Below are 25,236 nucleotides of genomic sequence, written 5' to 3'. Positions count from 1 at the left end.
CAAAGTCGTTGTCGTCTCTCATCCCATGTAAGGATATACGGTCCATGCTCCTCCCTCCAATTCTTCTCCACCTTCCCACGCAAGTCTATTCTATGCAGTCTTTCATCATACACAACATGGTCGGGTCGCTCTTGCGCCAACCCAAACTGACGAAGGACACGATCTGGGTGGTGTATCTCTACTATGCAAAAACACACAAGTGGCACCCTTGCCGTCCACGTATCCCTCCCTGCAACGCAAAAGTCAGGAAGGTGGCCGAAGTCTGCCTCGTATGGCTGCCACACAATCTACAATAGAAACAAAAAACAATTATCATAACATCAAGTTTATTAAAACAAGGGAGAATACATAGATAAAGGGAAAAACAAAAATTAAAACAAAAGATGTGTTAAAGGATGAAACAATCATATTCTTAAGGAAAATTAACATAATCAAACAAAATTTTTGTTTGCCATACTTGGTCCGGCTGAATTCTAACTAATTGCTCGCGATAGTGGATCAAGGCCATGCCGGATGGCCTACTCTTCGAGCTTGGCACCCGCACCCACCTACAGTTAGAAGCGAATAACATAAGATAAGATAATACCCATGTTATAGTTACTAAGAAGAGTACATTGCACACACAATATTAGAAAAATACTTACTTAAATGCAAGTGGAGCATATGGCCATGGGCCATAATCACATCCAGGTGGGGGCTCTATCCTCGGGCACAAGAATGGCAACCTTGCCCATGCCCAATACTGGACCAATGTGCACGCCCCACCAATCTGCGATGCCCCTTTCTCGCTTGCCCGACACAACTCTCTGTACAACCAGGCCAAGCAACCACTACCCCAACTATACTGTGGCGGATCACGAAGGTCACGGAGGAACGCCAAGAACATCAAATGCACCCTATCTCCCGACTTGTCCATGAAAAGCTTATCCCCTAGCAGCGCTAAAATATAGCACCGAGCATACTGGTGTATCTGCATCTCCATTGCGTCATGAGGCAGTGGCACTGCAATGGCGTGAACAAGGCGGCTGATGAGAATTCTTTGCCCCACCAAAGTTTTGTTGTCATTCGCCGGAGTAAAACCAAGCAACTCCATGCACAGATCTCGCCAATCCCCATCCACCATAGCAGTCGGTCCAACCAAGACCTCACCGTCTATAGGAAGTCTGAAAATGACCTCCACATCTTGTAGGGTGATTGACATCTCACCATGTGGAAGATGGAACGTATGCATCTCCGGCCGCCATCGCTCAACTAGGGCCGAAATTAGGCAATGATCTATCTCTCTGGAATGGGCCCTAAACAATCCTTCCAACCTTAGCAACTTGATAATGTCAATCACCCGATTATCTTCCATCTGAATGCTTGCCATCTCCTTAGTGCGACCACGGCACGTAAGTGGGCCCGGGTCCTGCAAAATCCATAAAAATTATAGCGGTTATTACAACTACAAATTGTGTTTTGAAAGAACTTGCTAACTAAAAGTCAAAGACAACATAAAAATTAAAGCGATTGTTAGAACTAGATATTTCACCTCGCCATTCCAAATTTCCTCTGATCGATGATATCGTTGTCGCGTCAACAATGACTCGTCAAGTGGACCAGGGTGCAAGACCTGTGGCTCGTCATCAATCCGAGGCTCCATACTGCAAACACTCAGATACTCAACTGTGAGATCATTAATAGTGTGGGGGCAAAGGAATGCTATTCTACATGCAAGGAAATGTGACTAAACATGAGATAGATCCCCATTCAAAATAAGACTATATATTGCAACATCTCAAAATGGAATACAGAAAAAACTAGTTGGGACAAAGGGAGGAATGATTTAAATGGGAATGCTAAAACAAGAGTTTTTGGATACTTATAATTGAAATGTGTTTTGATGTTATGATGCCCTTGAAACTCAAACTCTGTTTTATGACACCAATGCACCCATCTGTATACCGGAAAACCAAGCTCAACATGATGAACTGAATAGATTAAGGTGATTGTCAAATTGTTAAGGTAAAGTTAAAATCCAAAGAGATTTGTTTAATCTTCTCGAAGACAAGATGTGACAAGTCTAACAGATGTTGTCTGTTAAACTTAAAGAGTAGTTAGAATTATCTTGCCCAGTATACTAAGAAATTTTCATAATATGGGAGACTCAAAAATACCAAAGATTCACCACTATAGTTTCCATTTCAGTTTGAAAATTCTAATTTGAATAGGATTTTTGCTGATATAATTAAAGCCTTTGTAGTTGATTTTGACATGATGGGTTGCAAAAAAGAATGGAAAATCAGTTAAATTTTTTTGGGTAACAGAAATGTTATTAATTAAAAATTTACTAAGAATTCATGGTGAAAAAAATTATGTATAGTAGCTATATACCCCAAAACTAACACCAAGTTGATCAAAAATACAATGCATGTAGTATTTTTCTTATCAATATGAGACCACTCTAAAAAATTTCATTGAAAATTTAATATCATTATTATCTGTTCATAACCTTTTATTAAGAGTTTTACAACCTTTTAAATAGCACTACTAGGCTGTAAATATTTTGTTTCCATAAAAAAAAAAAGCTTCTGTTCCAAAGTAAAAAGATACAACAACTTAATTTTTCATGTAACCTTCTTTTCCCTAAACAAATCACTATCAACACCTGACAATTTTGGACATGGTTGACTAGTCCCTACATTTTTCCTTTCATTATATATATATATATATATATATATATATATATATATATATATATATAAAAGATAATATGGACTAGATAGGAAAGGAGCTCCCAAAGAATTAAAAGCAAGATAAAGGATCTAAAATATCTAGAAAAACATCTGTTTGTGTTGCCAAAAACAGATGTCTGATGAGACGACAATCTCAAAATTGAAGTTTTAGCCCTTTTGAGAAAACTTCACCTCTCAAATTGCACCTCCTATCCTTGTAAGAGTAAGAGGATGAGGTGATGAGTTTAAGACTCACTACGTGTGCATGTGTATGTGTAAATTACTAAAAAAAAATAAAATCCACCCTCAATAGTTCTCATGTTTTTCAAACCATATTGTCCATATAAGACAAAAATGCAAGCAGACATGGTATTAGAGCCTGGTTTGAAAAATAGATCTTTAGTTTGAATCCTAGGAAACCCCATTTCGTTATTTCTTATGTTCTTCATGTGCAATGCTCACATTTGGTTATTCAGCATGCTTGCACATAAGGGAGGGAGGGTGTCAGTATGAGGTTGAAAGACGATTACCCACTTCCTTCGGCTTAAGCATTTGAAAGTCATGGTTTACTACAACTACCATTGATTGACACATGGCTTATGTTGACATGAATCTGGGAATCACACCTAAGAAGTGATGGTCACTAGTTCGAAACTCCTCTTCCCCTTCCTTATGGGTTAGAATTCACCATAAAAAAACATTTCTTTGTGCCCGTAGTGAAACTGTAAATGGTTTGTATTACTTTATAATCGTGGCTTATTTTGCAGGTGACAATGGACATTGCAACTCATTTTTTTAATCCAGATTCATGTGATATTCATCTAAATCATGGGGACCTTCGGATGCAATTTGGTCTTGGACGGGAGTAAAGGCGAGCATAGACAGAAAGTAGCAGTGGTATGTCATTTACTTAATTGTTACTTAGCTTCATCGAGTATGAGATGTATGACCTGTCAATTGATTCTGTTTCGAATGAAGCTTCTTTCTATGATGGGTTCTCTGCGTCCTCAATCCTCCGAACGGAAATCAAAATGGGTGGTCATAAGGCGTCGGCTTTTGCGGTTTTTGGAAAATCATTTAGGGAAAAAAAAGCTATACATCTGACTACTCCACACTTAATAGTATCTAGCTAAGGGAAGCTCAACAACAGGGGCATAACAGGAAAAACGCATTCTCTTGCTAAAATAGATAACAAAGCGAAGGGAAAAATCCAATGGAAAATTAATATAAAGCCAAGATGGTTTTTGAAATAGTAATAAATTAAGAGACCAATCCAGCAGAACTAAAAAGAAGGTTCTGTAGTTTATTCTCTTGTTGTATCTATCTGCAGAACTAAAAATAAAGATAAAAATAAGTAAATAACAACATATTAAACTAAGAGGATCAAGCAGCAGTTGCCAGACACATAGTCAGAACAAATACACTTCAAAGCTATACAGTGACTTCTTGGATGAAAAATAGCCACACACGTCCTAAATGATAATGAATAAAAATAACCACAAAACCAGGAAATCCCAGACAAACATCTGATTAAAAATAAATAAAAAATCCCCTAATGTGTCCAAAAAAGAACAAAGAAAAAACCAATGTATAGAGGAGACAAAAACAAAACCACAATCAGAGTCATTTACAGAGCTAATTAGCAAAAAATTAAAATAAAATCTGAACATAATAGATAATTTATATCCATCAAACACCCAACTTCGTCCACATAGCAGAGCTTAAACATATTGCCAATAAAAATACGAAAACCAATCTCATATAAATCCAACCAAAACCCAGAAAAAAATCAGCCAAATAAAACACAAATTAACCATCAATTCCCCATATGATCAAACAAAACCACCAACATTAGACAGGAAATCAACCTTCACCAATTAAAATAAGAGAAACCCAGATCACATTTCTTCACAATTGAACACCCAAAACAAAAAAGGAACAAAATTTCAACAAAAAACCGAAAAACCCACCTGGCGATTGAGCGTAGTTGGGTCACGCCGAGGGGTTGAGGGTGACTGCTTTGGGTGTTTGAGGGAGAGTGTTTGAATTTTTAGTGAGAGTGTTTCAGAGAGAGCGTTTGAGAGATTGAGAGAGTGTGAGTGTTTGAGTGAGGTTGAGAGAGTGTGATTGTTTCAGGGAGGGGTTTGAAAATGGGCGTGTAGATTTCGAGTCTTATAAACTCGATTTCTACGTGGCTACACGTGAAAAATTTGTCCACGTCAAGGTATTGCCGAACACTGCAAATCGAGTTTTAAAAGCTCGATTTTTACTTGGATCTCGAGTTTATAAAACTCGAGATGCTAGTTTCCTACATTCTTTTAAACAGTGACAACTAACGAAAATGTTAGATATCTAATGGTAAATGGCAACAAAATTCAAAACCAGATGCTGGGAATCAAGAAACCAGATGCTAGGAACTAATAAAAAAAGGAAGCATGCAAAAGAGCTGTTGGTTGCTGGTTTTGAAAAGCAGCGGCATCACTTCGCGGTTTTGCCTCCCGGAGTTGGAACCTTATTGGAAGGCAAATATGGGAACCCTGTGTGTTCTAAACGCTATATATACCCTCATAGAGCATACCCATCTCTCCGCAACGAATTCAAAGCAATCTGTGATCAACATCAAAGTCAAGAAAGAGTGAAGAAAATTAAAAAAACATGTCTTCAACCACTGCTGGCCAAGTCATACGTTGCAAAGGTACTACCTTTTCATTTTTTCTGACATTCTTTGTTGTTGATCTTCTTGTTGTTTCCTTGTTTTAGTCATGTGATTGTTCAATGGGTTTCTTTCCATTTCTTTGTTGTTTTAATATACCATTTGTTATGATGATCTCAACTCTATTTCCCTTGTTGGGATGTCACTTTTTCTTTTGTTTTAAAGGGTTCTGTTATATTGCTAAATCTTGAGTAGTTTCTAGTTTTAGGATTTGCCATGAGCTTTTGTCATTCCCAAAAACTAGATTGTTTTGGAATAGGATATACTAATTGTGTACCAAAAATAATATTCAATACAGCAACATGTTTTGCTTTTGATTGTCCCATACAAATTGAACTCCTATGTGTTTGACACAAGATAATAACGAGGAAAAACAGTTGCCATTAGGAACAGGGCTACTTCAGAAGTTTGTAGCAGGTACCGGAATTGACTGAATGTGACCATCCATTTTCTATTTTCGTCTTTGTTTAGGATGATACATTTGTAGTTTGTAAATAAAGTTTCTCTAATTTTAGGCTTTACATTGCAATTTCAGTATGAAGTCCAAACAAGACAGGTTTGTCCAATGTTTTAGTATAAATTTGAGGGCATTACTTTTTTCTTCTTAACAATAGTCATACTTTTTAGCTTTCCCCAAGCAGGCAGTTTATGTTTTAGCAGTGTCAAAGCTGCATCCTATTTAAGTTTATGTTGTTTTTTGTTGTTGCCAATTAATTATTTGATGAATGTGCTTTGCAGCTGCTGTGGCATGGGAAGCTGGAAAGCCACTAGTGATAGAAGAAGTGGAAGTGGCGCCACCGCAGGCCATGGAGGTTCGTCTCAAGATCCTCTTCACCTCCCTCTGCCACACAGATGTTTACTTCTAGGAAGCCAAGGTAATCACATTTTGATCATATATATATGATTTATGCGTGTATAGAAATGCATTGTTCTGGTGAATACTTATTTTCTGTGCTAGATATTCTTAAACCGATTGATTTTTGAATACGCAGGGACAGACCCCATTGTTTCCTCGCATATTTGGTCATGAAGCTGGGGGTATGGACATTTCAAAAAAAGAAAAAAGATTTAGAATATACCAGTTACAATCAAATAGTTTTAATTGTGTTTCAGTTCCTTTCATATACAATTGAATACATTTATCTAACTATATAGTTGTCTTTCTGGTGATTTTGGTATTTTAGGATTGTTGAGAGCGTTGGTGAGGGTGTGACAGACCTCAAACCTGGTGACCATGTGCTTCCTGTCTTCACTGGGGAGTGCAAGGAGTGTCGGCATTGCAAGTCAGAGGAGAGCAACATGCGTGACCTCCTGAGGATAAACACTGACCGAGGCGTGATGCTCAATGACGGCAAGTCGAGATTTTCTATTAATGGACAACCCATTTACCATTTTGTTGGGACCTCTACCTTTAGTGAGTACACTGTGCTACATGTTGGTAGTGTTGCCAAAATTAATCCTGCTGCTCCTCTGGACAAAGTTTGTGTTCTCAGCTGTGGAATCTCAACAGGTCGGTTAAAAACCATTTGAATTAAGTTGCATGATAGTTATTTGTTCAATTCTCTTATTGTTGAGAATTGAGTTCTGTAGGCCTTGGTGCTACCTTGAATGTTGCAAAACCCATAAAGGGATCGACGGTAGCTGTTTTTGGGCTCGGGGCTGTTGGACTAGCTGTGAGTCTCTCCTATCTTCTAATGCAGATGACTTATTTGATATAGCTCTTTTTTGGAATTACTACTGCAGAATTACTGTTTCTAGTGAAAAAATATATATATATACACACACACGATTTTATGGTTTTATGTGATTAGGCTGCTGAAGGGGCTAGAATTGCGGGTGCTTCAAGGATTATCGGTGTTGATCTGAATGCAAAGAGATTTGATGAAGGTATTGTGATACTTGGTGCTATCAAAATCTGATGATATAGTATGGAACGCTTGAGTTGCTGGTTTTTTATTTATTAGTTTTTTATGTTCATTTTCCTTGTTCTTGTCAACAGCCAAGAAATTTGGTGTCACTGAGTTTGTGAACCCAAAAGACCATGACAAGCCTGTTCATGAGGTTGGTTTACTTTCATTGTGAAGGTGCAAACAACTTTCACAGCTTTTCTAACTTTCTTTGACTTCTTTAGGTGCTTGCTGAAATGACCAATGGTGGAGTTGATCGAAGTATCGAGTGCACTGGAAGTATCAATGCAATGATTTCTGCATTTGAATGTGTTCATGATGTAATTTCCCACGAGCTCCTGTTCATGTAATAAATAGATTTTATCTCGAATCCATTGTTCTAAAATCTTTCATATGGTATGTTTCTTTGCAGGGATGGGGTGTTGCTGTACTTGTAGGTGTCCCAAACAAAGATGATGCATTTAAAACTCACCCAATGAATATCTTGAATGAGAGGACTATAAAGGGTACCTTCTTTGGCAACTACAAACCACGGTCTGACTTGCCTTCGGTGGTTCAAAAGTACATGAATAAGGTAAGCTGAATTTCTTATTGAAAAATAGAATGTATAGATTAGATCACTTTGCAATCCGCATATAGGATTACTTCTTTTACTTAGAATGCTAGTTTCTGTACACGTGACTGACAGCAATTTTAATCAAGAAAATGGTCCAGTGGCCTCTAGAAGACTCTAGTGGCCTCTTTGGTATACCTTAATTAAGTACTCATTTGAATGCTTTAATCCTTCCTCAAGATCCGACAAGAGTTGAGGAATAAACAAAAGATAAAAATATAAATCTAAAAAGTCCAGAGAAATTATGCTTAAACTCCAAGAGGGAATGAGGGCATCTTTGTTTTCCCTTTAATTCTTCCTTCTTGTCTGATTGTTCTTGCTTTCAATGTCTTCTCTTCCATTATTTATCAAGAATTACCTTTACATGGCTTGTATTTACTATTTAGAAATCCAAGTAATTTATTCCGCTTCACCCTCTTTTCTTTGTTTTTTTTGGTTAGTTTTGTCAGTCTAATTGTTCTATATTGTGGCAGGAGCTTGAGCTAGAGAAGTTCATCACCCATGAAGTCTCTTTCTCCGAAATCAACAAGGCCTTTGAGTTAATGCTTAGAGGTGAAGGCCTTAGATGCATTATCCGCGTGGATGCATAGAACAGGATTGAAATGATGAGTATTCTAAGTGTAATTGAAAAAAATAAACTTTTACTCACAAATGAAATTAGCTTCTGGTAGGATAGTTTGGAGCAAAGTCTTGTGTCTCTCTTTAGAGTGCTTTAAAAGAATTGCAATGTCTATTTCCCAGATCATTTAAATCAAAATACTCCGATGAGTTTACATTGAACTTTTAGTATGTTTTCTTGTCTCTTCAAGTTACCAAATGATATACCCTTATTATTCATCAAATAAAATGACACACTTAGTGCAAACATAGGTTAATTACAAACTGTATGAAATTATAGATTTTTAAGATTACTGGCGAGCTGAAGATATGTATATGCTAAAGCAGTGCAGTGCCTATGGTGGATGCTCACTAAATCAATTCTCCATTAAAGTAAAACAATTCTTATCACCCTCTCACATTCAGTATTCTCATCAATGTTTCAAGCAATCTCAAATTCTCAGTTTTAGATAAGTGTGAGAGATTTTGTTAAAAGCAAGAAAGTACAGAAATTCTACAGCTCCAGCAGCCCAAAACTGCAAAATAAAAGAAAGCCTATTACAAACACTGAACAAAGCAGCCGAGCTTACTAACAAGCCTAAAAAAACTAAAAACTAAGCTAAACAGCAGCTAGTCTACAACAATGAAACTAGAAACTGGAAGCTGCATTCCTGCTTCCATCTTCTATTAAACACAGAGAAGCTAACGTCCAATTGCAACAAATCACCCTGTTGATCATAGAATTCTTCACTTTCATGCGGAACGTAACAGTAGAATTAATGTTGCTCCTAAAAATGTGTAGTGTTTCTCTGTAACCAGATGTGGTACACGGCAGCAGCTAAGACAAGCCTGCTGACAGAGCACTTTAAAATTTTTATTCTTCAAGCGCTGTTACTCCATTGAAGCTCCTCACCCCAGTCATAACCAAAGTCCTCCATCAAACTCTTAACTTTGACTTGATGCCAAATCCTTCTAGTTATGGAGCAATCAAATAAAATGTAGTCCCTGATCTCATGCTTCCTTCTGCAGAAAACACTCAAAGTATTCCCTTGATAACCCCTTGAATCATCCTATCCTTTGTAGACAGTCTATTCCCCTAGAAAAGCCAACAACTAAATTTGTGGTTTGGAATTTTATTTTATTTTTTTGATTAGTTTGGAATGTTTCCAAGCCAATCTCCACCAGTCCACCTTAGGTAATTTCATTCTATTAGCCTCTCAAGTAGATTTACAAGAGAACACAGAAGAATTTGAAGAAAATCACACTACATTAGCTTGCATACAAATTCCCCTTGGAAGCATTTGTATTGAATAACAACTAGATCCTTGGATCTAGGAAACCACCAACCATCATGAGAGAGCATTGAAGTTGCCTTTGCATTTGAAGTACTTGCTGAATCATATATTACCCCATAAATCATATTTAGAATACAAAACACCATCTAGGTGCCAATTATCCAACAAAAAAAAAAAAAAAAAACTATAGTCATGCCTAACCTTATGCTTAATGAACAGCCTTATCACTTCCCTTTACTTTGAAATCTTCCTCCAACCCCAAGATCCATTTTCAGGAGCTTTAAGTTTTAACAACCTAAAAGCTTTTATCCTTCAATAAATTTTCATTAACCCAAGCCGCCCAAATTCATCCGGTAAGGACAAAAAGAAATCAAATGTGCTTCATTATGACAGCTTTATACCAATCCTCAAGCCCCCTTCTTTTTTTGGAACGCACATCAAACTCCAAGCAACTTTGCACCTGCAGTTGCCTCATCCTTTTCCTTCCTAATGTTAGTATATAGCTTAGTCTAGCCTAGCCCATTGGGCTTAGCCCAAATACTGTACTTATAATATACTTATATTACTTGTACTTCATCAATATTATTGTATAATGATTGTATGCATAGAATATATATCAATATACAGATTATTCAGTCTTTCTTTCTGTCACTTTATATTCTTAACACCTAAGAAACTGTTAAACTTACTGTCCAAGCTCTAAATAACTTTTTTAGGGAGAACAAAAACCCTAGGCCAGTACCCTTGAATCCTGAACAAAATAGATTGAATAAGTTGGAGTCTCCCAACAATAGAGAGATGCTTGGTAGTCCAGGAGTTTATACGAGTTGTGATTTTCTCAATCAAAGGCTTATGATTTTTAGACACTTTTTAAATTACAATTTTCACATCATTTTGAACAATAATACTTAAAATCTACTACCGAACAAGCCCTAAAAGATCTTGAATCTGTTGTTTTGTTTGTTGATCCACCCCAAAGTAGAAAACTTCACTCTTAGCAGCAATCCGTAAGTAATGCCATTTTTTAATGTTAAGAAATTAAGGACATGGTCTGCAAAATAGTGGAGTCAGAGTTGTAATGGGTCTTTAATGGGGAATCACGGTAGGGTAGTCAGGACCACCTTGGACTTGGAAAGAAATAATTATACTTTTGAAGGATGAATTTTAAAATTAATATGGGTTGTTGACCACCCTAAAAAAAAATTGACCACCTTAAAAAAAATTGAATATTGAACCAAAAAATTGCAAGAAATGTTATATTCATAACATTTTCATAACACTTTTACAACAAATCTTAAGTGATATTTACTGGTGGACAAAAAAACAACTCAGTGATATGCAAATTAGACCTAGTAGAAATTGTCAACTAGGATTTATTGTAAAAATATTGTAGAGGTAACATTTCTCAAGAATTTTCTAAACAAATAAATTAACATAAAATCCCAAATCAAATGTTTAATTGTGATATTTTAAATTGTTATTTTAAAATTGCTATTTTTTAAAAATAAAAAATGCATATTTTCCAATAGCTAGTTGGTTAGTGCTTGCTTTAATTTTTAACTGAATTTATTTGATTAATGTAATACATCTTGTACATACACATGCACTAAAATAATGTCTCAATACTTTATTGAACATGATTAATATAACGGTTTAATGCCTAAGTTGAATATTTTAAATGAACTTATAGTTTACCTTTTATTTTTTTTGTTAGCATTATGGACAAAATTCCTCAAATAAAATAACTTTTATCCCAAAATTTATCTTCTAACCAAATATTTATTCACTTCAATAATCTTCTTTCAGATCCTAGGCTATGATAAAAGGTCTCATCTTTTCATCCTAATGATCAGGAGCAAATAAAAAGAGCTTATTTACAAAGATGTTGTTGTCAACCTCTTAGCCATGATTTTCCTAAAAAAGAAATTAGTGAAGCATTGCACTAATTTAATTCGGATTAGTTTAAAAAATATAAAATATTGGTTGGAACATATCATGAAAAAAGATTATGCATTTTTTTTTATATTGTTACCTATTTAGGCAAGATGGTGGTAATTGAATGGGAGATCAGTAGTTTAATGGCTATTTGGTTGTGTATATTGAAAAAGATGTAACTGATAGCATTAATAATGAAGTTATCACACAAAAATTTCAAATGTGAAAAATTCGTAGAAGGAAATTTTAAAACTTTATGTATTTGAGATTGTTTTTTTATGTCTATATATTCATGTTTTATTTTTATTAAATTTTGTTTAATTTAAGTTTCTTAATGAACATTTTGAAAAATAATTCCTAAAATTGCCACTGTTATTTGGGTTTGTGACTTTATGTGAATTTTACTTTAGATAGTGTTTATTACATACACCGTGTGCAAATACACACGAAAAATGTTTTGGGCAATGTGTGCAATAGATATTTTTCTATTTTTATTTTTATCCGGAGTGGAGCCACAAAGAAATGGCTTGTTGAGATGGTCTCAAACTTAGGCTGTAAAAAACATGCATTTCATATATAATTCATGGAAACTGGACGAGGGTGGCTCTGCTGTGCCAAATGGCCAACCATTATGAGAGGTCACAAACTTTTTCCAAAATGAATCTTCTAAAGCCTGTAAGCCGGATTGGCCATGCCGTGGTTTTCTACTCTTTTTTACCGTCAAGTTCTGGGAGAACTCAGGGCCGGCCCTAGGCCTAGGCCATTTAGGTAATGGCCTAAGGCCCCCAAACGTAGAAAGACTCCAAATTAATATAGGTGCAGTAAGTTTTTTTTATTTTTAATTAAAAAAGAATGAGTGACTTGCATTTTTTTTAATCATAGGTTTTATAAATTTATGTGTCTTCATTCATCAATCACAATAAGTAATTCATATTCATTTATTCTTTTTATTGAAATGTCACATCAGTTTGTCAATTTTTTATAGTAAAATTTGAAATAACTTTAGTATCTTCTCCGCACAAAAAATTAAAAAATTATGAATTAATAGAAATACAACACAATCACCAATTCACTATTAAGTGAATGAAAAATGCTAAAACTAATACAAATTTTATGGCAAAAAACTTACAAATTGATATGGCAAGAATATAATTAGTGTCACTCAAACTATATAATAAATGAATATTTTGAATAACTTTTTTTTATTGGTGACACTTCAGTTTTTAAACCCTACATAGTAAGTATTGCAAGCTCACTTTGGGTGAATTAGTCTTATTAATTAGTAAGAACTAGTCTCAGACCCACACGATGCATGGGAAAATGTTACATAATTATAATAGAGTATAATATAAATTTTATAGGTTAAATCGTTTAATAGTGCATGCGTTATTTTAAAAAAGTATTATGCATTAGGGTAATTAAATTCCCCTCTCCCTCCCTTGAGGTTTGAGGAAATGACATTTCACCCCAAACATGAAGGGAAAAAACACTCCCCTCCCTTGAGATTTAAAAAAAATTAACAATCACCCCCTTCTATTCATATTAGTAATTAAATATTTAAAATTTTTATAAGAATCTCTTTACAAAAGTTTAACAATGATTAGTAAAAATTCAAATGATGAATTTAGAATATTTATCAAGCACCAAAACACTTGCATAACCCGTAGAAAAAAAAAGGAGCAAAGGTCATACTTAATATTTTAAAATACACTATAATTAAAACCTTTTTTTTTTTTAGAACATTATAATTAAAACTTTAGAATAATAGATTTTAATTATTAAATTTCCTATAATCTTGGAATCATTCCCTTAAGCAAAGAGCAAGTTAGTATACAATATTTTTAATATTAATTTTATAAAATTTGGTCAAATAGATGTCAAAGAGGAAAAATGTTTTTTCCCTTAATATTTGGGGTGGAGTGTCATCTGGGGAGAACATATAATAAAAGTTTCCTTCAATAGCAATTTATAATGGTATATGTATGAAAGAGGTCATTTAATAAAAAGATTTGAATTTCATAGTTATAGTGTTGTTTTAAATTTTTTTTTTTTTTTGGTGAAGATGTTATTTTAATATTGCCATAATCTTTAATTGAGAGAGAAGAGAAAATATTTTATTGAAATGGGAAAGTTCAAGCAAATTGGAAATTTTTTATTATTATTATTATTATTATTTTTATAATCGAAATGGGATGTTGAAAGAACTTAGAGAAGGGCAAAACGTTAATTACATAAGGAAGGGGAAGAGAAAAAAAAAAGAAAAGAAATGGGAAGTTGAAAGAACTCAAAGAAGAGCCAAACATTAATTACAAAAGGAAGGGGAAGGAATAAAAAAAGAAAAAAATATGAAAAAAGAAAGTGTGAACGATGATGTGGCTCAACTGGAACATAGCAACAATAAAATGCTACGTAGCAATAATAGTAATAATAATAACAACAACAACAACTAGTTGCTAACCCGTGCGATGCATGGAAAAACTATTTAACTCTTTAAAAAAATCCAACAATGAGTAAATAGACATTCTAAAAAAAAAAATTTAATTGAAATTAATCCAAACAAATAATTAATCAACCACAAATGTAGATTTTAATAAGAAAAAAAAATCACATGAATCTAAATAAAAAACATTTAAGGTAAAGAATTAAAATCAACCTACTGAGACGCAAATACCAAAAACCCCAAAACTTAAAACTTCAAAATTTATAGAATCCCCAAATTTTACTTCAGAACCAAACTAAATTCAACAAATTTATATATAACATACCAAATAAAAATTTATCGTTCCCTAGGCTGGAAGACATATGTTGCATCTTTGATTTTTCTCCAAAAAAAAAAATAGAGATGCTTTATCTGCCATGTACAATAAAAAAAATAAATAGTAGAAATTTCAACCCAAAAACCAAACCCATGATTATCAACGTGAGTCTTTTTTTTTTCAACGTTAGTTTTTTTTTTTTTTTTTTTTGAGTACTATCATAATTTTTGCTTTTATATAGATTATCAACGTTTGAGTTTAAGTTTAAGTTTGACTTGTTAGAGAGATAGAGTTTCACTCATTTTCTTAAGTTTTGATTAAACAAAAATGATTTTATTTTAAAAAAATGATAATGATGAGTTTGACTTTAAATTGGACCTGTGCTTGCCCGAACCTCCACCACACCACCAGACAACTCGCCGGAGCTATGTGTGGAGCTTGTAAACATACCAAAGCCGCCGTGAGCCACAATCCAAAGGTTTGTTTTTCATTATTTGCCCTTTTCCCTAATTTGGATTTCGAATTATTGATGGGTTTTTTTGGGTTTATAGGATTTTTTCTAGAGCCTCATGAATTATTTATGGTTTTTTTTTTCTTCTATATTTTGGTATCCTGATGGGTTTTGATTAAATCTCTAAGTGTTAGAATTCAACCCATAAATGAATCTAATTGTAGTTCTTGGAGGATTGTAGTTCTTATAAGCTCTAATTTAGTTCCAGGAGTATTAGTTGAAATGTACAAGTTCTAATTAGTTGAAATGTATTAGTTCTAGGAGTATAAGTTCTAATTGCAGGAATTTTGTGTTAAGAAGAAAGATCATATTGAAGTAATTTGTATGATCGGTGTTTATGGATTTCTAGTGAATATGGTTGAAATGTACCCTTCAGTGGGCCATATATACTAGAGATATGGATTGCACTTCATTTTCAAGTTTTTATTTTAGAATTTTTGTTGTGATTTTCGCTTTGAGGAGAGCAGCTTGGATTTGTAATCTATGCTTCTATTCAATACTAAGAAGAATTGTATTGTTCTCATTACATAAACTTTACTCAGATCTGTCTTCGAGCTAAAGAGTTTGGAATCAGTTGAGTGGTCTGTAGATATTGTAAGTATTTAATTCTAGATAATCTTTTACATTTTATTCATCTTCTCTTCCAAACATGCCTTAATTTATTTTTTCTCATGTTCATTGCGTTTCTTACAAGCAACTTGGCTTGTAATAGAATATGTAATGTCAGTATCGAATCCTTCAAGCTACTTCAAGGAAGTTAAGTGCCACATATGTACGATTGTCATTTCAGTTGGCACAAAACTTACAAAGCAGAAGACAAAGGGCCATCTATGACCATCAAAAGGCAAATAACACAATTGCTAAATACATGACAAGGCTGATAAAAGTGTCGCTGCATTACATATCATACTGACATATTACTACAATGGATTTCATTTTAGAATTCGTGATGAAGAAGATGTTGAAGTAATTGAAGTGTTACATTCCTTATATCCACTTCATAGACCTATTGTGACGCACAGCTTGACGAACAGCCTGTCCCAAAGTATCATACGAAGTAGCTTGGAGATGGGAATGGCTATGGTGTGCATTAGAGTAATTGGAGAAGGAGAGCATGCATTCAACATGTATACTGTTGGAAATTACATGCATTTAACTACACCTGGATACATGCATGGATTCGCTTTAGGGTAGAAGTTAAGACCATTTTTTAAGCTTTAAGCTTTCCATTGGCTATACCTAGATTTATACATGGATTTGTTTTTGTTGGGCTGTACTTGAAGAGATAATAGTACTGGGCAATAAATTTTTATTTATTTATTTATTTATACAAGATAGAATTTATACTCTAGCCTTATCTAAGTGTATATGTGTGTGAAACTCCCTTCTAGAGACTTGAATTCCGGCCATTGTCCCCCACACCTCACAAGCATTTGTACTTGTGGAGTGACCACCACACCAAGAGTGAGCAGTGGTGGCAGTAAACTTTCAATTGTTGGTGAATGTGAATTGTACTTAGTTTCTAATAAATTGGTCTTCATACAGATACAATTTATTGCAAATGAAATGCATACATGTGGATATGCAAAATTGCATGGAATGTTTCTTTACCAAAAGCATCAATATACATATAAAATGTTTCTTTTGTTATGCATTCAAATCTTTTTTTGACAACTGATATTTTCTATTCTAGAGTTTTCTAGAGTTTATGTAGAATAATGTGAGCATTATATTGTGGTTGAAGGGTTATAATTGGGAGCAGAGCATGAGCATAGGATGAGGACAGCTTAAAGGAGAAGCGTAGTAGAATCATTGACAAAGCCATTTTCACTTCTATCATAGAAAAATGTTGTCCAATGCATATCGAGGACCCCATCCGAATGGGAAAAATGAAACTTGACCCCTTGTAGCTTTTGAAACTCCTACAGCAAACCTATTTGGATTGAAGTCTTTTGTATCATCACCCCCAAATTTATGCATTTTTTAAGCTTTAATGTGTTTTATGGTCTTGGATGGCCTTTGCATTGGGTTGAAATCCTTGGTTTTTTATTTGTTAAATATGTTTGTAATGTGACATGTCTTGTACATTTTTTATATTTGCTAAGCACTATTTTTTTATAATGATTGCAATAGCTCAATGTTAGGTTTGTGCGAGAACAGATCTTCAATAATCAAGATGATTTAAATTGATTGTCAATTTTATTTTCAACTAGATAGACTTTGTATCATTAATTGTGCACCTACTGTAATCGAAATTTGCTAAAATAAGCAAAATAAAAGACATTTTAACAATTCTTTTATAGAATCAAAATTACACGGATACTTGTTTAAATTCATAGACTAGTCATGAATTTTCAAATAATACAAGCCAACTAATACTTCTATACCATATAAACTAAAATTTGACATAATAACAACTCAATTTAGAATGAAAACTGAAATAAAACATGTCACAATTTAATTTAGAATAAAACCTGTCATGATTTAGAATACAAAAAGAGGATCATAGGATTACAAAGACATCTGAAATAAAACCTGTCACAATTTAATTTTTTTTTATAAAAGTTTTTAATTGAGAATACATTCACCTAAAATAAAACCTGTCACAATTCAATTTACAAAGATCATATGATTGACCATACATCTTGAAATAAAATTTGTCACAATTCTTTTGGGAAATTTCTAATTGAGAACACATTCATCTAGAATAAAACCTGTCATAGTTCAATATTAAAAAAAAAAAAAAAAAAGACGACCGTACGTTGGGAATACAAAAAAAGAAGAAGATGGTTCTATCCACCTTAATTTAAATATAATATAACTAGAAAATATTTGCTTCCCAATCCATTCTTTTGGACACAAAACTTGTTTGTACATTAACTTTCTTAGAATTGTTGTAATAGATCCTACATAAAAGAATGTACAACCAAATACAAAAATAAAATTAGAATGAACACAGTTAAAAAAAATTTAATATATTCTAACTAAACGCTAAGTGGTCATACCGTAAATGATGACTGGTTGGGATGTATATGCATAGTAGATGATAATGTAGAAGGATATGTCACAGTTGGCAAAGAGTCCTAAAGACGATTAACAAATGAAAAAAATTGAATAAATAACAAAAGCATCTATTACAGAACAATTTATACTAAGTAAAAAAATCAAATACATCATATATCTCTACAAAACTTGTGGAGCACAATGGATTTGCTATGACTAACAGGTTCAACCTTGCCATTGAAAATTCCTAATTTAAAAAAGTAAAGGCTTATTTTTTAAAATATCAGCAAAGGTATGTATTATCTTGAAACTAAATATATTATAATTAAATAACCTCAGTTTGACTTTGTTGATGCACTAACTCCCAATGTGGTGTCAAGCTTGTATTTGCAACATCCCTACAAGAAGTAATTTTATAAACCAAAAATTTAAATAATAAATTAATACTACAACTCAATAAGGTCATGTAATTACCTGGGATGTTTATGTGTTGGACAATTGGTTTTCATATGGCCTGTTTCTTTGCAAATGCTACATTTTCTCTTCTTCGTCAATTGTTTTTCTTTTGGATGCTTTTGTCTCAAAGCTTTAGGTCTTCCCTTTGAAGAAACATGTGGGGGGTCTCGCAAAGTAATTGAAAGATTTGATAATACTTGATTGTTTAATGTAGTATTATCAGGACTTCCTAAATCATCAACATCATAAACATCTTGCATGGCTAGAAGCTCCTCATGAACTTTTTGTAAAGTTTGTCCAATGTGCTTGTATTTCTTCTCTGATTGTGACCCTACCTCCATAACTTCCAAAAATTGAAGCATCAAATTATTTCTCATCATGGTAGAAGAAAGTCGAGGCTTCACCTATACGACATCACCAAATATGTCATGTACAATGTGCTCTTGGCATTAATTGTCCATCTTTGTAAAATATAATGTGATGGAAAAAAGTGCACAAGAGATTTCTTCACAAAAATAGCACGGATATGCCTACAAATAATTCCAACAAACTCAAACATATGGCATGTACAAATAGCTTTTGTCTCAACAATATCAAGAGACACTTCATAAAATGGACTTTCTTTCCCATGAGCTACCACCTTGTATATCTTCTCCACAATATTTGGATGCCTTGTATTTTTTACTACAAAATAACTTGAAATTTCATAAACATCTTTTTTGTATAAACTTTTGCTATCTTTGCTTCCAGCTTATAACATATTTTCAAAACTGGCACTGAATTTTTTGTCTTTACATCTTGTTCTTTCTCTTTGAGATGACGTGCATTCAAAGCTTGCTCATATAGATACACAAAATCACTTTTCGTTGTACTTGAACGAACATAATCTTTAAAAATTTATTCATGCTTTCAATCCTTTGAGTTGTAGACATCCCGGCACAAAATGACCTTCATAAGTAAGCTGGAACCCATCTTTCACACCGCATATAAAGATTTCCCAACCAATCATTATCCCTCAATCCATATTTCTCCATAATCTACTCAATTCTAACTCAAACTCTTCAATAGTGACTATATCATGGATGCAATGGTGAAATTCTCCCTGAAAATGTGGATATTTATTATATACATGGGACAACTAGTCTGAAACTTTTTGTAAAAGATGCCATATACACAATCTATGAGTTGCATTTGGCAATACATTTGCAATTTCCTTAGCCTTAGTCTTGTCATCATTTGTTATAATTGTAAAAGGAAGATTTCCAATCATTGCATGAAGCCAAGTTTTCAATAACCATATATAAGATTTTGTTGCTTCATTGACAAGTAAAGCACATCCAAACATCACAGATTGATGATGGTGGTTAACCCCTGTGAAAGGAACAAAAGGCATCTTATAACGATTTGTTTGATATGTAGCATCAAAGGTAACGACATTTCCAAAATATTGGTATGCTATTCTTAACCTAGCATCTACCTAAAAGCAATTACCCATACACCCATTTTCATTAACTTTAATTGCATAAACAAAACTTGGATTTTTACATTAACTTCAATAAAAATATTTGTACATTCCCAGGGCATCTCCATCTTGAAGCAATTTTCTTCTTTTACTACCCGAATAATTTTGAATATCGACTGAAATACATCCAACATTATAATCACCACCAGATTTTTTACTTAACACAAACATTATCTTGCTTAGGGCTATACTTGACTTATTGAGTGCATCTATAAGATTCTTTTGGGCACTTGTTATCACTCTATGTCCACAAAGCAAACTTGTACTCTTAGGAGGAAGAAGCCTATGATTTTGACCCTTCACAAACTTACATACAATCCATGTATCGTCAACTTACTTTACACCTATCATTGTTTCGCATCCCACTCTTGTTTCTGCATGATCTGGACTTGTTCTTTCATTGTCTTCATTACATTGATGATGAAATCCTTCTTTTGAACAACCATATTCAGTTCCAACCAATATTTTATCTTTATTCTTTCGAGTATGATTTACTCAGTATACTAAAACCCTTTCGTCTTGCATATGCATTATAATATGCATGAGCAGCCTCTAAATTATCAAACACCATATTAAAATGTGGTTCTGAATGCCTGTTAAAGGTTGATTTGAATCATTCAAAGACAAGTCTACATTATTTTGATCTTCATTTATTTCTGACTCATCATGTACTAAGTCATCCACCATATCACAAAGTGAGATTGTTTTAGGTTCTTTGTTGTTCACACTCATATTTTCAATTCAAGTAATTTTAAATTTCAATATGACCTATAAAAAACAAAAGAGAAGAAAAATTCATAAGTAACAATTAAGTATAAATTTAAATTTTGTGCTATTACAATACTAAACTTGCCCAATTTGGCAAACTTGTTCTATTACAAAATTAAAATTTAATTGGAAAATTTTACGTTAATATTACAATTATCATTGAAAAATGGTAATGTTTCAACTCAATTTAGGATACAAGTAAAGAGTAAATCCAACCACTTAATACAAAGCCAAACAACCAATTTGATTGGTTAAAATTCAAACTAATTCCATAAAAGCACAACAAAGGGAGGGTGCATTTGAACACCCTGCTCAACAACTCAATAAACTTTATTACGTCAAACAGCTCCAACTACATCTTTAATTGCACTTTGGTACATATAGAGAGCAAATTGGCATTGCAAGTAGGAGAAAGTTGACATTACAAGTAGGAGTAAATTATATTTGAAACTAAAAATATTATAATAGCTATTAAATAAATGATACCACAATATAGATACCAGCTGTGTCTCAAAGGCTAAAGTTGATAATGGAGAATTCAGCAATCACAATAAGTAAACTTGTTGAAAAGGCACCTGTAAGAAAAAACAAGATTCTCATTCAATTAAATTCATTTTGTGGTTGAACTAATATAGAGACTAACAATATAGAACTTTTCAGTGTTGGATTCCTAATTGATCAATATCTCAAGAAAAGCAAATCCAAAACTTTAAGTCAAGGTTTAAAAAAAATAAAGGAAACACAAACTGAAAAATAAAGAAATATAAAAAATTGAAAGAAATATATATAGGAAACAATTCAGTAATCCTATCATACAAGAAGTAACATTCTTTTGAATCTTCTAAAATTGGGTTAGGTAACTACCAACCCAAAAAAAAAAAAAAATCAGATTCAATTTAGTCAAGCAAAAAATTGTGCATAATCTATGTTAAATGACAATCATCTCATACACCTTATGCCATGGACTTGAGCATTAAGTTGTCATATCAAAGCCATACACAACAAACAGGACAGCATAAAGATGTTGCATAAAAAAAAAAAAAAAAAAAAAAAGGACAACATACAGATATTTGAGCAAACATACACATGGTGTTCATTAGCAGATAATAGAAACTATGGTCAAAATTTTCCTTACAATTTTAATTTGTACAATCAACATCAAGAATTTAAGTTTATCAATTAGAGCTTAGGGGTCAGTCTTATTCTCACAATTTTACGACCCCCTCCCCCTAAAAGGAAAAAGAAAAAGAAAATACAGATTAGTTGAAATTGAAACCATTTAAGTTGAAAGCCATCGTATTGATACCTATATTAGGGTTACAAATACTAATTCAAGCTAAGCTGCTAGAAAGAAACACAATGAACGTGAGAAAGAATAAATTATGGCAAAAAATATAGATTGCTTAAATTGAAACCATTTAAGTTGAAAGCCATCATATTGATACCTAAAGCAGGGTTACAGATACTTATATAGGCCAAGCTGCTAGAAAGAAACGCAATGAACGTGAGAAAAAATAAATTAAGGCATGTTTGGAAGAGAAGATGAATAAAATGTTATGTAATGAGAACAATACAATTCTTCTTATTATTGAATAGGAGCATAGATTACAAATCCAAGCTATTCTCCTCAAAGAAAAAATCACAACAAAAATTCTAAAATAAAAACTTGAAAATGAAGTGCAATCCATATCTCTAGTATAAATGGCCCACTGAAAGGAAAGGATACATTTCAACCACACTCACTAGAAATTCATACACACTAACTAGAAATCCATAAACACCGATCATACAAATTACTTCAACACAATCTTTCTTCTTAACACAAAATTCTTGCAACTAGAACTTATACTCCTAGAACTTATACATTTCAACTAATACTCCTGGAACTAAATTAGAACTTATAAGAACTACAATCCTCCATGAACTACAATCAGATTCATTTACGAGTTGAACTTTAATACTTAGGAATCTAATCAAAACCCATCAAGATACCAAAATACAGAAAGAAAACAAAAACCATAAATAATACATGAGGCTCTAGAAAAAAACTCATAAACCCAAAAAAAATCCATCAATAATTTGAAATCCAAATTAGGGAAAAGGGCAAATAATGAAAAATAAACCTTTGGATCGTGGCTCACGGCGGCCCCGATATGTTTACAAGCTCCACGCACAGCTCCAGCGAGCTGTGTGGTGGTGTGCTTTGGTGTGTGGTGTGGTGGAGGTTTGAGCAAGCAAAGGATGGAAGAGGAAGGAAGCAGAAGTTTGAGGAAGTAGCTGTGGGGCGTAAGCTTTTTTTTTTTTTTTTTTTCCTAATTCGTTCTGTTTTAATTAGGGATTTAAGTGATAAATACAAAAGAGTGACGTGCCAAGTTTCTATTGGCTAACGTAAAACCAGTGTTTTACACCACAGCTTGACCCAATGTTTTCTCTAATAATAATAACTAGCTTTTAACCCCTTGTAACCCCATGCATATACATGAATATACTTAAAAGATATACATTGAGATGCATAGTATCATTCTTACATATATAATTTAAATATTATTGATAATCATTCTTATATATTTTTTAATTGTTTAAATGTCTTGTAAGAATATTATTAGGTAAAAAATGTAAATTGTCCATTTTAAAAAAAAAATTATGTTCATTAATTCCAAACTCTTTGGTTTTTGTATGCAATAACTCACTTGGATGGATATTTATGATGTGATCCCACAATTAATTCCAAAATTAAGAAATAAAACTCTCTCTAGATCTAAATAATTTAGGAAATATGGCGCAAATTTAAACTTCAATTATAGAATATAATTATATTTTCTCTAAACTTTGCTTATGAAATTTGAATAAACTATAGCCAAAAGCACTTAACAAAAATGTTTCTCCTTTCCAATAAATGTGACTTCACGTGTAATTTATTTATTATTTAATACCTTCTTAACAGGTGCTGTACAGTACCTATTAATAGGACCCTTAAAAATATTATTTTAATTAAATTTATATAATTGTACTTTTAAAACTAAATTTCACAATTTTACAATTATAATTAAAATTATGTTTTTACTGGTAATATATATGATTATATATAAATAGCTGCATCAATAATAATTAAAAATTATAGAGAAGTGTACGTGCTACAACGTATGATCCTATAATCTGTTTTCCTTTATACAAAATTTCTCTTTGCAACAGAGGGAAAAAAAAACGGTAATTATTATATATATATATATATATATTTTTTTTTTTTTTCCTGGCTAATTAAGTGTGTCATTCTAACATCCAGTCTATTCTCTATTGTAATTGCCCTGGTAAAAAGAATGTTTTACATTTTTTTTATTAACAACTGTAATTGCCACATAATTTTAAAAAAAAAAATTGTAATTACATAAAATCTTGTAGATGAATTGGTTATTTTTTCAAATTAATATCTCCAATTCCATTAACCCTATTTTTCATACTTTCTTTCTTAAGTTAAAAGCAATATAATTGGAAATGAACAAAAATACAAAACTATGTGGTTTGAGACACTTAACGGTAACCCATCAAACGGAAATAGATTAAATGACTAGATTGAAAATAAATGAAAATTATATGACTGATATAGTAAATAAACAAAAAGTTAAGTGATTTGATTTAATTTTGAACAAAATTAAGGAGTGCAACTTGTAAGTTGCACAGTATATTTGCATAAGTTTTTCAAACTAGTTTTTGACATTTAACTCCCTACTGGACAATATATCCTGCCAAATGATCCACTTTTGGGAGAAAACAAAAACCACAACTAAAGAAGTTCATGTGGAGAGCAAAGGAGAGAAACATATTGACAACGTATATATTGTTATTTATTAACAAATGATTTCCATATTGTTTATACATTCATATCTAGATGGAAGTGCCAGGCCTCGTAATGCAGGCTTGTCACCAAGTGTGGCATTAAGAGTAGTTGGATTTTAGATTTGTCAAGGTGGGGCATTGACGCTGGTTGACATAGTTGCCCGGGGGGTCATAGTTGCAACTAATAATGGTGACACCATTGATGCATCGAACTTTGGCTAAATAGAGCTGTAAAGGATGTATATTGTATAGTTCAAAACCATAAGTTTTGGGAAAAATTACACTTTATCACCCTAAACTATACCCTAGATTACACTTTGCACCCTAAATTATTCGATTACACGTTTTGCACCATAAACTATAACCTTCGTTACACTTTGCACCCCAAAGTTAGTTTTACTGTTAAGTTAAATGGAAACTTATAACACATGACTTGCATGTGATTTTTACTTAGGTGGCACATAGTTTAAAGACGAAAACACCCTCTTTCCAATCAATTAAAAACAAAAGCTCTCTCTCACGTGCTAGCATCTTCTCATCCCCAAATCAAATTCTATCTAACCCTAAATCCCCAATAGTTCTCACGCGTGCCCAGCAGCAACTCTTCCCCTC

At 32.9% G+C, this 25,236-nt stretch overlaps 1 long non-coding RNA gene and 2 pseudogenes across 1 annotated transcript; 1 reads left to right on the top strand and 2 right to left on the bottom strand.

Annotated features, from left to right (window-relative positions):
- Nucleotides 1-74: 74 nt before the first annotated feature.
- LOC142642422 (uncharacterized) lies at nt 75-859 on the bottom strand. Its single transcript, XR_012845655.1, has 3 exons — nt 645-859; nt 458-548; nt 75-287 (listed from the first exon to the last, which is right to left on the bottom strand). It is a non-coding gene; the product is annotated as an uncharacterized LOC142642422 (long non-coding RNA).
- A 4,495-nt stretch (nt 860-5,354) lies between these two features.
- LOC142642461 (alcohol dehydrogenase 1-like) lies at nt 5,355-8,733 on the top strand (annotated as a pseudogene).
- Nucleotides 8,734-19,105: 10,372 nt separating this feature from the next.
- Nucleotides 19,106-20,593, bottom strand: LOC142644169 (protein FAR1-RELATED SEQUENCE 5-like; annotated as a pseudogene).
- Nucleotides 20,594-25,236: the final 4,643 nt, after the last annotated feature.

Source organism: Castanea sativa, chromosome 7 (genome assembly GCF_040712315.1).
Source record: "Castanea sativa cultivar Marrone di Chiusa Pesio chromosome 7, ASM4071231v1".
NCBI classification, from domain to species: domain Eukaryota; kingdom Viridiplantae; phylum Streptophyta; class Magnoliopsida; order Fagales; family Fagaceae; genus Castanea; species Castanea sativa.
The sequence above is the reverse complement of the archived record's forward strand: the minus strand, read 5'-3'. Positions and strand labels throughout refer to the sequence as shown.